Genomic DNA, 14441 nt, shown 5'->3' with positions numbered 1-14441 from the left:
TACTGTTAAAAGCAGAGTTAAACCCATCTCACTCACTCATTCACTCACTCACTCACTCACTCACTCAATCACTCAAATCAGTTAATCTCGTCATCACATATCATAAAATTGTTCACTCATTCATCATTCCTGACTTCCATATAATACTGGGCATATTGGATGACCAGGAGATCATACTCCGGTACTCAACATTGAAATGACAAATGACATGTCTTGGAGAAAGGCCTACCCAACAACAGACAATGACAAACATGCTGAAAGTTATTTGGGCACCAGTAACATAGATGCACGTCATGAAGGTCAGTCAACAGATTCTTGTGATTCAATTAAAAATTAACCACAAGCCTCTGTAGCCAACTTGAAGAGATGTCAAAGAACAGTCATTGTTAAGAATTTATAGAAGTTCCATATTTCAGCTGTCACCGGTACCACACAAAATATATTGTAATAAATCAGAAGTCCTTTTCACTGTCAACTATCCATAACCAGTCTTCACTTCTTTCCAACATCAGCATCCTAGATGCATATCATTGTGGACAGGGTGGGATTACTCCTGTCGTAAAAGAGGTAGTATTCTTTAAATCATAACAATTTTAACTATTGTATGATATACAAAACATCTATCACATCAGTGACAGACTATACCCAAAGGATTGGTGGGTTCTGACATCTAGTAATACCCTGGATGGTTATTAGTCTACTGAATCTAAAGAGAAAATTTAACCCCAAACTCTGATTCCCACCAAAATTGTGCCTTTTTCTGTTAAATCCAATATTTCTGGAGTACCTAATCATTCCAAACAAACTATTCTGGTTGTGTTGACTAATATTTGGCTGTTTCCAGAATGACGCCAAAGACTTTTGCAAATATGTGGTAAATTTCCATAGAATTACTGTTATATCTGCATCCAATTCCCAAACTGTGATGTCCTCAATGGAGAGAACAACCAAATGGCTCCATTTGGGAAATTCCAGCAGAAATATCTGATGATCCGTTTAAGGACAGGGTCATCTCCAATAGATAGCCTGTCGTGCTGTAGAACCAATGTTAGAGCATAACTGTATCTTTAAAAGGAGTAAGTACAGATCCCACACCACTCCCCATCTAATGCGCCTCTGACAGAACTTCTACCTGTTGTCATAGAAGGCAGACAAGGATGTTCTCCATGATCCAGCAACTGTCGCTGAAGCACTGAACAGTTTAGGGATCTGGTACTGGCTTAAAAACACCGGGCCCCTGTTCTTGAGTGGCAAGTTCAGATGAGATGTGTCCCACTGATGTAATCCATCAAAATACCCCTGGGTGGACAGACCACTCGAAAGCCACTATTCTGTTCTCATCCTGCACAGGATCTAGTCAACCATAAAAACAAGGCAAAAAGTGAGCAGGGCTCACGAATACCTCTGATCTCAACTCCCAACATCAGCTGAAGAACAAGATTTACATTATAGATCTATATATTGATGCCTGAAAGTGCAAGTTTCATGGGAAAATACAACTTTGCAGATTTCGATAGATTGTAACATTGTTACATGGCAGTGTATTTTATTGTAACTATGTTACATTGTTTCTCTTGGGATTTGGTAGACGCTCATTGCATTGTATTTGGACAGTGATTATTTGTCAGGAATGTTGTACTGTTTAATGTAAGCAGCTTTAAGGACATTACTAAATTTAGATGCTAGTGTGATATGTAAACTTCCAGAATACTGTGCACTGATGTGGAATATAGTGCCCCTAAACTGAGTAGAAATTTACAGTAGCAGGAGAAGGGAGTGTCTCTCGTATCTCTCTAACATTTCATTCTTTCTAGACCAGCTTTCGTGTGAAGATCACTCATCACCCCAGATTCCCTGCCTAGGCCTTTTTCAGAAGCTTGACCACCACACCGCATCCACCAGTGCAGGTGTTTCACATATCAAGAATATGAAACCCACCACACCACATCCACCAGTGTAAAAACATACCCTGCGGGTATGAATGAAAAACCCTGTGGGTATGAATGAAGAGATGAGGGTTGTGCCGACCTGACTCAATAAATGCTAGTTACCCTGCGGGTAATGAACAAGTCCTGAGACCGTGCTGGCCCTGGACTGTAAATTTGGAAGAAAGGTACTTTGGGGGCCACAAGCCATTCCTATACAGTGTGCAGGGCATGGGAAGCCCAAATGAGGTTGTGTGCAACCGAGAGCCCCCAAAGAATGGAGTTGGAGAAGATTAAAAATCTACACATGGAAGGGACAAAGAATAAGTAGGAAGAACACATGTTCAAACACAAATAAAAGAAGAATTTAGGGAGTCCCATGAATGTAATCCACAGTTATACGCTGATGATCGAGAGAAAAAATGACCAAATGGGTCTAAACACACCAGGGTAAGTCAAGCACAGTCCAAGGTGTGATGAAGGGTCTCAACGTACACAGTCCTGTAAGTTTGTACGAGGGATATGGGCCTAAGCCCGCACATGATCATCACAGCGTTATAATCATAATGTCCAGCATTAAGTAGTCACCATGGTACACAAACATAAAGGCGTGACACATAGTCCTTATAATTAGTGGAATGCTGACTCCTATACTTTAAGGGACAATAGGCTATCAACAGATTGCATAAAGTAACACAGTAACACAAGAGTCCGTAGTAACGACAAGTCTACATTCTACACAAAGATCTCTGGGCTTGGCTCAGAGTGGCTTCCGGAGTCCGTATATATCGAGTAAAACAATCTGAACTCCAACGGCCCATCGTCTTGATGAGGTGGTCTTTGATGCACACACTGGCAGCCGTAGTAGGTGCACCATTTCTGAAAGAATGTCCAGAGTACTCTTTGGAATCAAGACCTGTCCTAGCTATGTCTATGCTCAGCCAGTACAAGAAAGAAGCTCTGCTGATCGGTGCAAGGTTGCATTTGACAAACAATGGATCTGAAGGCTTGGCTCTGCACTGTGTGTTTATGTGATGAAGTCTCTTCAAGCAAGTATATGGACAAATACCAGTACTGTAGCCAAACAGGGAAATGGGTACTCCTTTCCGGAAGGGATCGGTCTTAGAAGCTTTCAGCATTAGGACACATTTTCTCTTATAATGATCAAATTCAATGTCTCTCATACTAATATGAACTCGGTGATCAAACTTAGTAGAGCAGGTGAATTCTCCACATCGAAGAAAGCCAAAGGCTGTCACACACATGCATTCCATCACAAAGTCATCATGAGGTCCGAAAATACCTGCACAGAGTTGGTACACGATCTTACTTAATAAAGGATAGGTGATAGGAAGGCGTTTCCTGGAAGAAGTTGCCTGCAGTTTCTTGTATCCCCTCATCAAGGCTTGTAGTTTGTTTAAGGCTCCAGAACTGGCCTCGTCGAACAGAGTTGTCACTCCAGCTTGCAGGTAAGTGAAGCGTATGCCTGCTAGATATGTTTTGACTGTATCATGTTGCAGTTGCAGCACACCAAATCAATGAGCAATGAAATACTTAAGATAGCTCTCGTTAACTGGGGGCAATATGAATCTTGATAGGGTGCAGAAAAGACCAAACTTCAAGTTCATGTAGCAGTTGAAGCCAGTATTGTAGGCAGACCTGGTTCCTTGGCTGATGGCTGATGACCACAGGTGATTGAGGTAGTAGTTTAAGTCCACATGACCTGAGAGCTGGGTGGGCACTGGTGTGGTGATACATCTGCTTGTGGAACCAGGGTTTGAAATCTCTTGTACTGCAGCCGAGAAAGGGAATCTGTCATTATGAACACCCGGTACATGTTTAGCCAAGACGACAAAATTGTGAACTGCTGCTGTCCATGTAAGTGTGCGCATGAGAGACATGATCTTGGTGCACTTGGACCTGCCCTTCTTAATAATTAACACTGTAGCCTGGTTGTCACAATTGAACATAACTCGCTTTCTAGACCAAAGATGACCCCAGAGGAGAGCAGGCACCACTGGGAAAAAGTTCCATGAATGCCATAGATGTGCCAGTGGCTAAAAAGTCAATCACACTCTCAGGCCACTTCTCAGCAAACCAAGCACCTTGAAAGTAGCCTCCATGTCCAACTGTGGCTGCTGCATCAGTGAATAGATTAAAGTCTTGTGTGTCAGTCACTACCTGTCATGGAAAAGAGAAATGCCATTCCAGCATGTGAGGAACTTGTTCCACATGGTAAGATCGGTCTGACATTCCTTTGATAAGCTGACATGATGGTGCAACTCATGTTGTGGAGAGGTGGATGAGGTATGACACAAATGACCTCCCAGGCAGAGTCACACGGCAGGCGTAATTCAAATGTCCCAATAGCGACAACAGTTCTCTCTTGGTACCCTTCCTTCGTCTGGAGAATGTCTACAATATCTCGGCAATTCTAGTCACTTTGTTCTCTGGAAGGCGTGCAGTAATAGTGCCAGAATCTAATATGATGCCCAAATATTCGACGAGAGTAACAGGTCCATGGGTCTTATGAGCTGCTAGTGGAATATTCAATTTTTTAACACCTTCAGGATGGTCTGCATAGTTTGATTAGCATCGTATCCAGGTGGGTCAAGAGCCAGGAAGTCGTCGAGCAGGTGTAGTACATGCTGGATCCCGTAGTTGTGCTCGAGCATCCAGCATAAGGCTTGCGACAAGGTGTCAAAAATCTTGGGCCTTGATCTACATCCGAAAGCCAGTCTGGTGTAAAAGTAATGCTGTTTGATGGGCTCACCATTCCAAATCTGACGCATCTGTGAATAGATGGTGTTGTGGCATCAGATAAATCAGAGGGATGCAGCTAATCACATGCACTCTGTGATTCCACCAATGGAGGTCTCATAGTAATATTGGAGGGAACTGAGTATGGAACTCTAGGCTGTTAGATCATTTTGAGTTGATCCATGTCTGTAGTGGACGTAGCATCAGCCTTTTTCTGAAGGTCATATCCTGTAGAGACATTAAGTTGCCTAGAAGAGACATCCACTACCTCAGCGATTTGCTGGGTTGACATTAAAGTGGAATCAATCTTCTCGTTGGCATAGATATCCCCCGTCAAGTAGGAATCCCATGTATATGATGTCTTGAACCAGAGTAGTCTCGGACTATGAAGGATTGACTAGGCAGCCAAGGTAAACTAAGTTGGACCAAGCAAAATCTGGGGATGTAAGATTCATTCTGTTGCCATTCCTTGGCGGGAAAGCTGTCGGCAAAGATGTTCAGTTCCCCGTGAATATGTCTCCCTTGAAGCCGACTGATGGAATCAGTCTGCTACTTCAGTCGATTCTCCGCTCGTGTCGGGACATGACGAAACGTTCCCAAAGCGTTCCTGTTGTTTTATCGGGGGACGATGGTGCATGGTGTCTCATTCACTGTGCATGCAGGCATCGCTGTAGTTGTGAATCAGCTCCATGATGTACAGCGACAGGCGTCAGGTCAAGTGGTTGTAGAGTTACGCATAAGCAATAATGTGAGACAGTCTGTACAATATACTGCACGAATCCCACTACGTCAGCTGACCTGATTACCGTCAAACAATGTTTACAGTCAGTCTTGACACATGACATGTAATTCTTCTGGCACAGTAAACTGTAATCAAGTATGTTGAGTCAACTAGTTTCAAGGTCTACAGTAGGAACTGTGATGTGTCCAGTGTAGGAGCAAGTTGAGCCCCATGAAAAAAGATACGAATGGTCCGGTGTTGAGGGTCTTTAGGTCGATTCTCATTCTTATGTCGGTAGTATTCTTCTTTGGAACTATGAATACCATAGAATAAAACCTTGGTCTTATTTGTCTCCACTCGTCTCCGAATGGCTTGCTTCATTAGTAGCTTCCTGACAGCAAGATCTGCTGCCATTAGCTTGGCTCCAACTAGATGAAAACTGCGTCCGACAGCTTGAGATTTCAAGATAGGATGTTTCTTGAAATGCAGTTGATTCCTGAAAAAAACTGCCACTTGTCGTCGTATCCCCGACACGGTTGGAAAAAATCCCACTCAGGGGGGACAAACTTCTTAGGAGGCTGTTTTGTATGACGAGTCCTTCTGATCCCTGGTACGCTTCTGGGGGGTGGGGGAGATCCGTGTGTCTTGGAATATTTGATGCTTGAAATCGTTCCTTGTATCTTGTCTGACTTCGTCTATGATATGTCCCAATTTGGCGTTGAAAGTCTTGGGAGAAGAAATTGGTTGTGACATTATCAACCTCTTGGTTTAGCTGGAAACAGCTCTTGAAGAAATCTCTGCTGGTATTTGTTGACGTTGAACTCATAATAGTTGTGAAGGCATCCAGAATTTGGAATAATCAGGTCAAGCTCTGACAATCCAGTAGATCCGTCAAGATTAGGGGTAGAATAGGTCTTCAGCAGCCCATGCCTGCTGTAAAAGGCGACTATGCTTGTCGTAAAAGGATCGGGTGGTCAGGCTCGTTGACTTGGTTGATGCATGTCATCGATCTCAATTATGTGGATTGATGCTCATGATGTCAATCACTGGATTGCCTGGTTCAGACTTGATTATTTACACACTGCTGTCATATAGCTGGAATATTGCTGAGTGCGGCATTAAACAACAAACAAACAAACAATCCAGTGATTGATATTACGAGCATCAGACTTGAGAGTCAGTCCTGCGATCTGACTATTTGCGTACTAGCTTTAAACTTTGATAATCTGGAAGTGGAGTATCATGTTTACTATACACCCTCCGCTTCAATGGAGATAAGGGTAGTCGTTCATCATGTCTAACTTTCCGTTATCTGGTCTACTACCTTGCCTGCATAACTCGGCCAAGGCAAATGTCTGGTGGATGTGTTGAGAAGATGTAGGAGCATGACATCCTCCATATTCTCGTCATCTGGGGTGGCGAATTCTGTGTCATAGGAGATTGGAGTACAAGCATAAGATGGTAGAGTTCTTCAATCAACTCTATGAAGTTGCACTCCATTTCCACCTCCGAGTGACCTTGGGTAGCTCCTGTGGTGGGTGGATAATCATAATACTCCTCGTCTACCCCGTGGGGTTGGTCGTCCTCCAGTGTCAAATGGGAGCTATCTCCGTTGTTTTGGTACTTAAGAGAAATGGCATCAGTCACGCTGTTCGTTGTTGTTGGTCCAGCTATTAAATGCCCAGCTTATCCCTAAGGTAAAACGTATTCTTAATTAAATGTTTGAATGCATTATATATTTATCTTTCCATTCGTACATCTTCTTAGATTGGCTTAGTACTGATAACCATTTTCTAAAATGTGGGCAAACATTTTTCCCGTCATATATGGTGATCGAAACAAGTGTTCACATTTGAATATCGCCTAGCTTCATTGGGTTGTTTAATTAGTACTGAAAATCAATTCCTAAATGTGGGCAGACGTTCTTCAGTCATATTGATTGCAACAGGAAGGACCACATTTATTAGTCGCTAAATTCCACTTAATTATTGATAACCATTTTCTAAAATGTGGCCCCACATTGTTCCCGTAATATATGGTGATCGAAACAAGTGGGCCCACATTTGTATATCGCCTAGTGGCTAGACATTCTTCCGTCATAGTGATTGCAACAGGAAGGGCTTACACAGTTTCGGGTCAATACCCAAAATGTCAGTCAATACCTGGTGTGACCACCATTAGCATTGATCACTGCCACACATCTTCAGTATATTGAGTGGATCAGACGATTTGTGAAGGCCCTAGGGATCCTCCTGCACACATCCAGAGCAGCTGTGTGTAGTTCATCGGCAGTTGTAGGGACTGGGCGCACATTGTGCAGACGCCTTTGCACCTCATCCCACAAGTGTTCGATGGGGTTCAGATCAGGGCTGAGGGCTGGCCACGGTAGAACACGGATGTTGTGTTGTTGCAGAAAGGCCATGGTAGCTCTGGCAACATGGGGATAAGCGTTGTCCTGCTGGAAAATGTGTTGTTGATGTTGTGCAAAAAAATGGAACAACGTGGGGTCTGATCACTTGGTCGATATACTGCTGAGCAGTGACACCGTGTCCCCGACCTTGATCACCATTCAGAAAGCACATGGGTCCAAGTCTCGCATTCAGTCCAATCCCCACCCATACCATGACGCTAGGTCCACCCCATGGATCCCTTTCCACAACGTTTCTGTCAGCGAAACGATCACCTCAACGCCGCCAAATTCTGACTCTTCCGTCTGCATGGGAGACACAAAAGCGACTTTCATCAGAGAAGATGACACGCCTCCACTCACGATGACACCAATTGTGATGACCCTGTGCCCACGGAAGTGGTGCTTGTCGATGCCGTGGTTGGAGAACAGCACGATGTGCTGGTCGGCGATGTCGGATCAGTGTCCCGGCTAATGTGTCGATTATGTGTTCCTATGGTCTGTCTAGCACTTTCTCTTGCAGTTAGGAACGGATGTCGCTGGTGTTGACGGGTATAATCTGCCAATCTTGTCGAGGTGTGGTGACCCTAAGATGACCGCTCCGAGGAAGGTCATCTGTGGTCTGTGTAGCATTGTATCGATGCAGGAGACGGTAAATTGGACAGATTCTCCAGCTTCCAAACGTCCGATAGCCTGGCTTCTCTGAATTTGAGTTAGGCGTGGCATTGTTGACCAAGGAGTGGTAGGTCCAAGAATCGGCCACAGTTTTATACCCACTACAGTTCATGACAGTTTGTGCATTTTCGATTTTGCAAGAAATGGGTGCAAGATACCCACATATTCATCGAAATGGTGTGTTTTGGCGATTCGTTTTTTATGTTGCGTTTTTACTCGGGGCTTCCAAAATGCAAACAGATATATTGATAACACCATCAGGCTTTACTACATGCTCAAACTCATATCAATTTATGGTTCCATGTTTGTTACCTATCTGCTTAAAACCACTAGCGTTTCTTTTGTGTGTGAGTGAAGTTTTGAAAGTAACCGGTGTATTGACAATTCATGCTGTGATATTTGAATATGTAAATAATTTGCTGCATGTGAACTAACAATCTGAACTACGGGTACTAACAATGATATCAGCACTGAAGACAGTGGCGCTCGCAAGTTGCTACCTAGTTATCTGTGCAATCATGATGCCCATGATAAACCTACCGGTAATTATTCCAAACAACAGATTCTAGTTATCTTCATTTTAATTAGATGCACATAATGCCCGCAATCACCCTTAAAGGCCTGTTTTCCGAATAATTCCAAGGACACATGCCAATATGTGGTAAACCTCCATAGAACTATTGTTATATTTGTGTCCAATTCCCATAATGAAACTGGGCCACACCTCCATCCAGCCAGTCTTGGCTATGGGAATCCTTCTTTTCCATATCCTATCCCAGTGGTGCATGAGTGATTTTTATCAGTATAATGCCATTCTCGTCCCAAACCAGTGGTGATTGTATTGAGCATTGTCAAAGTCATAGTCAAACACACACACTTTTAGGGCCTCTTCCCCCTGTTCTACTTTTTGCAGGATCTATATGATCCTCAGAAATTCTTGCCATAGATGATTAAACTGAGCAAATCAGCACTGCCAGCAGGTAATATGAGAATCACCTAAGGACTCACTGTACAAGCTTGTGGAGTTGACTACAGCTGTGACGGGTACTCGAGTACCCTATATTGGTTTGGATACAGATGGAGTTGAGAACGCTTTCCAGGACTCAAACACCAGAGGATGGGAGATTACTCAAAATGAAACTTGTTGCCAAAAATAGATAGCTAAAGGCTGCGGAAAGTTGACAAAACGGAAGAGAAACGTTCTAGCATTTTATGATGACACGTTGACCTTGATGCCACTAAAAATAAAACAAAATGTTGTTTAAGTGGCACACTGCCACATTATTGTAAAAGGACAAGGTTTCTTTGACTTTGTTTTGCACAGAACTTGTGAGTGGGTAAACACACCGCAACAGGCGCTATGATCCCTTTAAGCTAGACGGACATGAATACGGGTATAACATGTGTTTTGTGTTATACGTAGGGCATTGTGACACAAGCGACCGCGAATATTTAAATAGAGATCTATTCAGCATATATCCACAAGAGGATCGTGACGACTTCTATGTTGAAGACCAGGCGGGGTATCTCACCCTCAATTGAGTACTCAAGTCTGGGAATCTGAGTAATGACAATAAAAACCCGAGCGGCAATTCCATTATTTATTTTGTATATAAAGGATACAGAGTTCTGGACAACAGGAGCGGGTACGCATATTGTCTATCTGCGCTGGTGTGTAGTCGTCAGTTGTTGCACCAAGACCAAGGGACCACACGGGTGGAGGACCTGATCTTCAGTGACAGAGATGTGACGTAGATAGTGGGAAGAGAAGACTGTATCAGACTTCAACAGACATCCCTCCATAATGGCAGACATGGTACAATTGATGTGCAAGACCATGGTAGAAATGACAGGTCAAGTTTCATGTGGATTAAATGTGAGAGGAAAAGGCAACCCAACAAAGGTGTAGACCCGCAGAATAGTGGGTGATTAGCTAGCAAGTCAAATGTCGGAGGAGGATGTTCAGATCCCATGTGGGTGGACTAAATTGAAACGACTGATCAGTCAGCTTGTGGGACCGAATGAGGGACTGTAGCTCCTTTAAGCTTCTGAGCAGATTTCAAATTTGCAGATGCTTGGCGACCTGGAGCAGGGGTTGGCTTGGTGATGTCACGAGCTTAAGAATGTGCTTGGAACGCTTTTTGATGGTCATATATGGCCTTAGTGGAGGAACAATGAGTCTAAGTGATGCTCTTGACTACTCTCTTCGAATACCCTTTGGTGACAAACGACTTATGTAGATGAGCCAGACGTACAGATGGAGGGTTTGGGGCAACGGGTGCAGTAGGTGGGGGTGATGATGGAGAAGATCATCCCGCAATGGAAATTTCTTTCTGTGATCAATACCAGCATTGTGAGCCAACCTTGAGTTGGCCATTAGGGCGAGACCAAAACAGTCAATGTTGATTGGTGGATGCCGCCTTCTGAATGAACCGAGTTGGAATGGTGGTCTGAGGAAAAGCGTAGGCATCAAGGTTCTCCCACAATATGGTCCTGGGATGGTCCCATGCCTGCGGATCCAGGATGGGAGAGACAAACCATGGTAGCTGAGCGTTGAACCTGGTTGTGAAGAGGTCGACGAATTGGCAATGGTAAAGTTTGAAGATCCACCGAAAAATCCTTGGGTGGAAACGCCATTCTGTTGGTGGCGGTTAGGTCGGGTCAGGATAAGGAGTCAGCTATGATATTGCAGATCCTTGGAATGTGCCTCATCAGTAGTGAGTGAGTGAATTTAATTTTAAGTTACATCGGCAATATTTTAGCCATAGTGTGACTTGAACAAGTTATACAATATTCATAAAAAAAACTGTCGACGAAGGACAGTATAATAACAAGCAATATATCACATCACAGTTTGACTTAAAACTAGTTGTAGAATACTAAAAGATATAAAAAATGTGGCTATAGGTCGCCATGCTAGGGACCAAGGGGACTTAGGTACCCAGCAGGGTTCACACCTTTCCCTTAGTTACTGGCGATTGTTTCAAGTTTAGCCAGAGATTAAAAGTGAACAAATATTCTGCAGTTAAAACTGAGTAGATATAGATATTCTTTCAATGAGGTGGTCTTACTACTATGTAATCATGAGTTTTAATGTTTTTTCCCCCCCAACGGAAAGAGCACGTAACACCGGAAATACTATGTCAACAAATCCAAACTGAAGTACTCAAATGAATCATGTAAAGACACTGTCTGTCTAAAAAAGTGTTCATTGTATCTCTGGACTTATGTTTGTAACTTATTTCTTTAAATTTATTCAAAATTCCTTTTAATGTTGTTTTGATTAATTTCAGTGAAATCATGTGTGAAGCGATCGGAAGATCACACAACTCACCGTTATTAACAGCAACCACAGTCAGAAAACCGCTATTGATGCCTTGAAACGAGTGAGTGAGTGAGTTGGGTTTAACGCCGATTTTAACAGTATTCCAATTATATCGTGGCATGTCAGCTTAATGTGGTAGGAAAGCCCCAAGTGATGCAGGTCTCAGACGTTTACCACTTCGGTGAATGCCACGAGCACAGATATGGTGCTGACAAACCTAGAAACATAATCGGGGCGAACTGGGATTCGAACCTACAATCGTGGGTTTCTGGCCTGCCCAAGGGACGCAAGTCTGCACAGTGAATCGCGGCGCCTAAGACAACTGGGCCACCTGTGCCCCCGCTTTGAAGGAACTTTAGTTGACAGAGAATGGATACATATATCATAAATGCCATACCTTGACTCATTAAAAGTCATATTTGTTATAGTTTGACGATTCTATGTCAACATGTAGTTCTCGTGATTACCTGTGCATGGGAGCCACGACGGTAAATGATCAAATTGTTCCCAAAAAAAACCTGCAATAGCGATCAGCTGCTATCCATGGGGTTATTAATATTTTAAATATATTTAGTAAAAGCTGTAACTAAAATAACAAGATATTGGAATATATTATTCCTGACAAGAAAATAGTTTCAGATACAATTTTTGCTGACCCTTGCATTCAAAAAGAAACACATGAGTCATGCTATCACCAATTCCAGGAAATCATCAATACAATGTTACACAACTCTTTCAAATACGGAGTAATAAAGTTGACACTGTTAAGATTTCTTGATTCAATTTGCAAATCAACTGAGGAAGAGAAGTAGTATAGGTAATGATGGTTCTGCCGCAACCCCACTGGAGCTGGATTTATATACCTATACTGCTACTACAGATGGCATTTTTTATGTGTAAATGACTATGCGATTCAACGATAGTCATGAGATTAAGTTAAATTGGCTCTTCCCCACGATAAGGTAAAACGCAAAACGTATAAATACGCTTTAACAGAAGTGGATGTGGCTAGTCGATACAAAGAGGCAGAGCCATTAACCTCGAAAGATTCAACAGAAGTAGCTAATGCATTGAGTCGCATATATAAACGCGGACCACTAAAATGGCCTAAGCTATTTCAAGTAGATCCTGGTCGCGAGTTTATGGGATCGGTAACTAAACTGTTAACAAAGCATGATATCGAAATCAGGCGTGGTGAAAGAGGCCCACCGCAGTCAAGCTATCGTCGAAAGATTTAACAGGACATTAGCGGAACGTTTGTTTGACTATCAGTATGGGATCGAAATGAAATCCGAGCGATTGAGATCAACCGAATGGGTGACACGATTATCAGCCGTTGTATCGGAGTAATGTAATGAAGTAACAAGATTAATAGGGAAGAAACCATCCGATGCTATTAAAATTAAATCCGTGACTTCCGAATCTTCAGCACCGAGGAGAGGCAAAGAATGAAAACTTCCGGATAGAGTAAGGGTAAGAAATTTATACCAGCCCGGTGAACTCGAGGGAGGCCTACGTCGCGCAACCAATCCGATATGGTCCCTTAAGACGTATAAATTTAGTCGATTGGTTACGAAAGAAGGAGAGCCTATTCTTTATTATCTTAAAGATGGACCGGGTAGGGCATTTGTACGAGAAGAGTTGTTTCAAAGTTCCCGACGGTACGGTATTACCACCATAACCATAAGCATAGGTAGTTACACCATCATTATCAATCCATCTCTTTGTATCTAAGGGGGATAATGATGTCTTGTTCATTCTTAATCCATATATCCTATGATTGTAACTTCTTAAAGAGTTCATCTCGTGTTTGAACGTTCTACCGTTGAATAATGATTCCTTATACTGTTCGTGTTTGATATGCTTTTTTACAACATACTTCTTAACACCCTTGGCTTTTCTTATCTCTCCATTATCAGACTTCTCTATAGAATACATCTTAGGTCTTAATCCGACATACTCCGCTATAGGGGTCCCAGCACATTCATCCTTCATCTTACCTAACACCTTTTTATTTACAACAATGTGCAGTGGATTATCTTTTGGGTAATCGCTGGTGTCGTACATATCTATTATTTCTACCATATCTTTATACACATCCTCGGTTTGTATTTCCATCAACAAAGAATCTGTGTCGGTATATAACAACTCGCATCTATCGCCGTATTGCTTCTTAAGTTCGTTGTAAAAAAAGTCATACATTAAGTGTTTTGACAAGTCGAAAATACTCATACCGACGTACACCGGTCTGTTGAATTTTATATTACTCTTCTGCATATGCAACGCGGCTAAGTCGTTATCGAATATCTTGCTTCTGTTAAAAGCCGGACTGGCTATAAGTTTCCTAAGTCTTTCTTCCTCATTAGATCTGACTAATTTAACATCAACACGCTTCCTCAGATTCTCCATAGTTTTACCAAATACTAAGTTATTCATGAGCTTATACAGATTCTTCTTTAAATCGCTGGTAGCTATCTTTCTTAAATCTGTGTTCAACCTTATATAGGGCTCCATCCAAGGGCTTTGATCAAACTTTAGAACTCTGTGTATTTTCTTAAGTTTCATACCTAACGATAGATACAACTGGAGATTTCTGTAGTGAACTATATATTTTGTCTTATCCATCAA

General features: G+C 42.5%; 1 protein-coding gene and 1 pseudogene across 2 annotated transcripts in view; both read right to left on the bottom strand.

Moving 5' to 3' along the window:
• Positions 1-14441, bottom strand: part of LOC139463729 (islet cell autoantigen 1-like) — a 341431-nt gene that overhangs the window by 180540 nt on the left and 146450 nt on the right. The gene's annotated exons all lie outside the window — the stretch shown is intronic.
• Positions 3106-4159, bottom strand: LOC139463730 (uncharacterized; annotated as a pseudogene).

This window comes from Haliotis cracherodii, unplaced genomic scaffold (assembly GCF_022045235.1).
Source record: "Haliotis cracherodii isolate W230 unplaced genomic scaffold, xgHalCrac1.p SCAF_16, whole genome shotgun sequence".
In the NCBI taxonomy this organism is placed as follows: domain Eukaryota; kingdom Metazoa; phylum Mollusca; class Gastropoda; order Lepetellida; family Haliotidae; genus Haliotis; species Haliotis cracherodii.
This window is presented reverse-complemented; position numbering and strand designations above follow the sequence as displayed.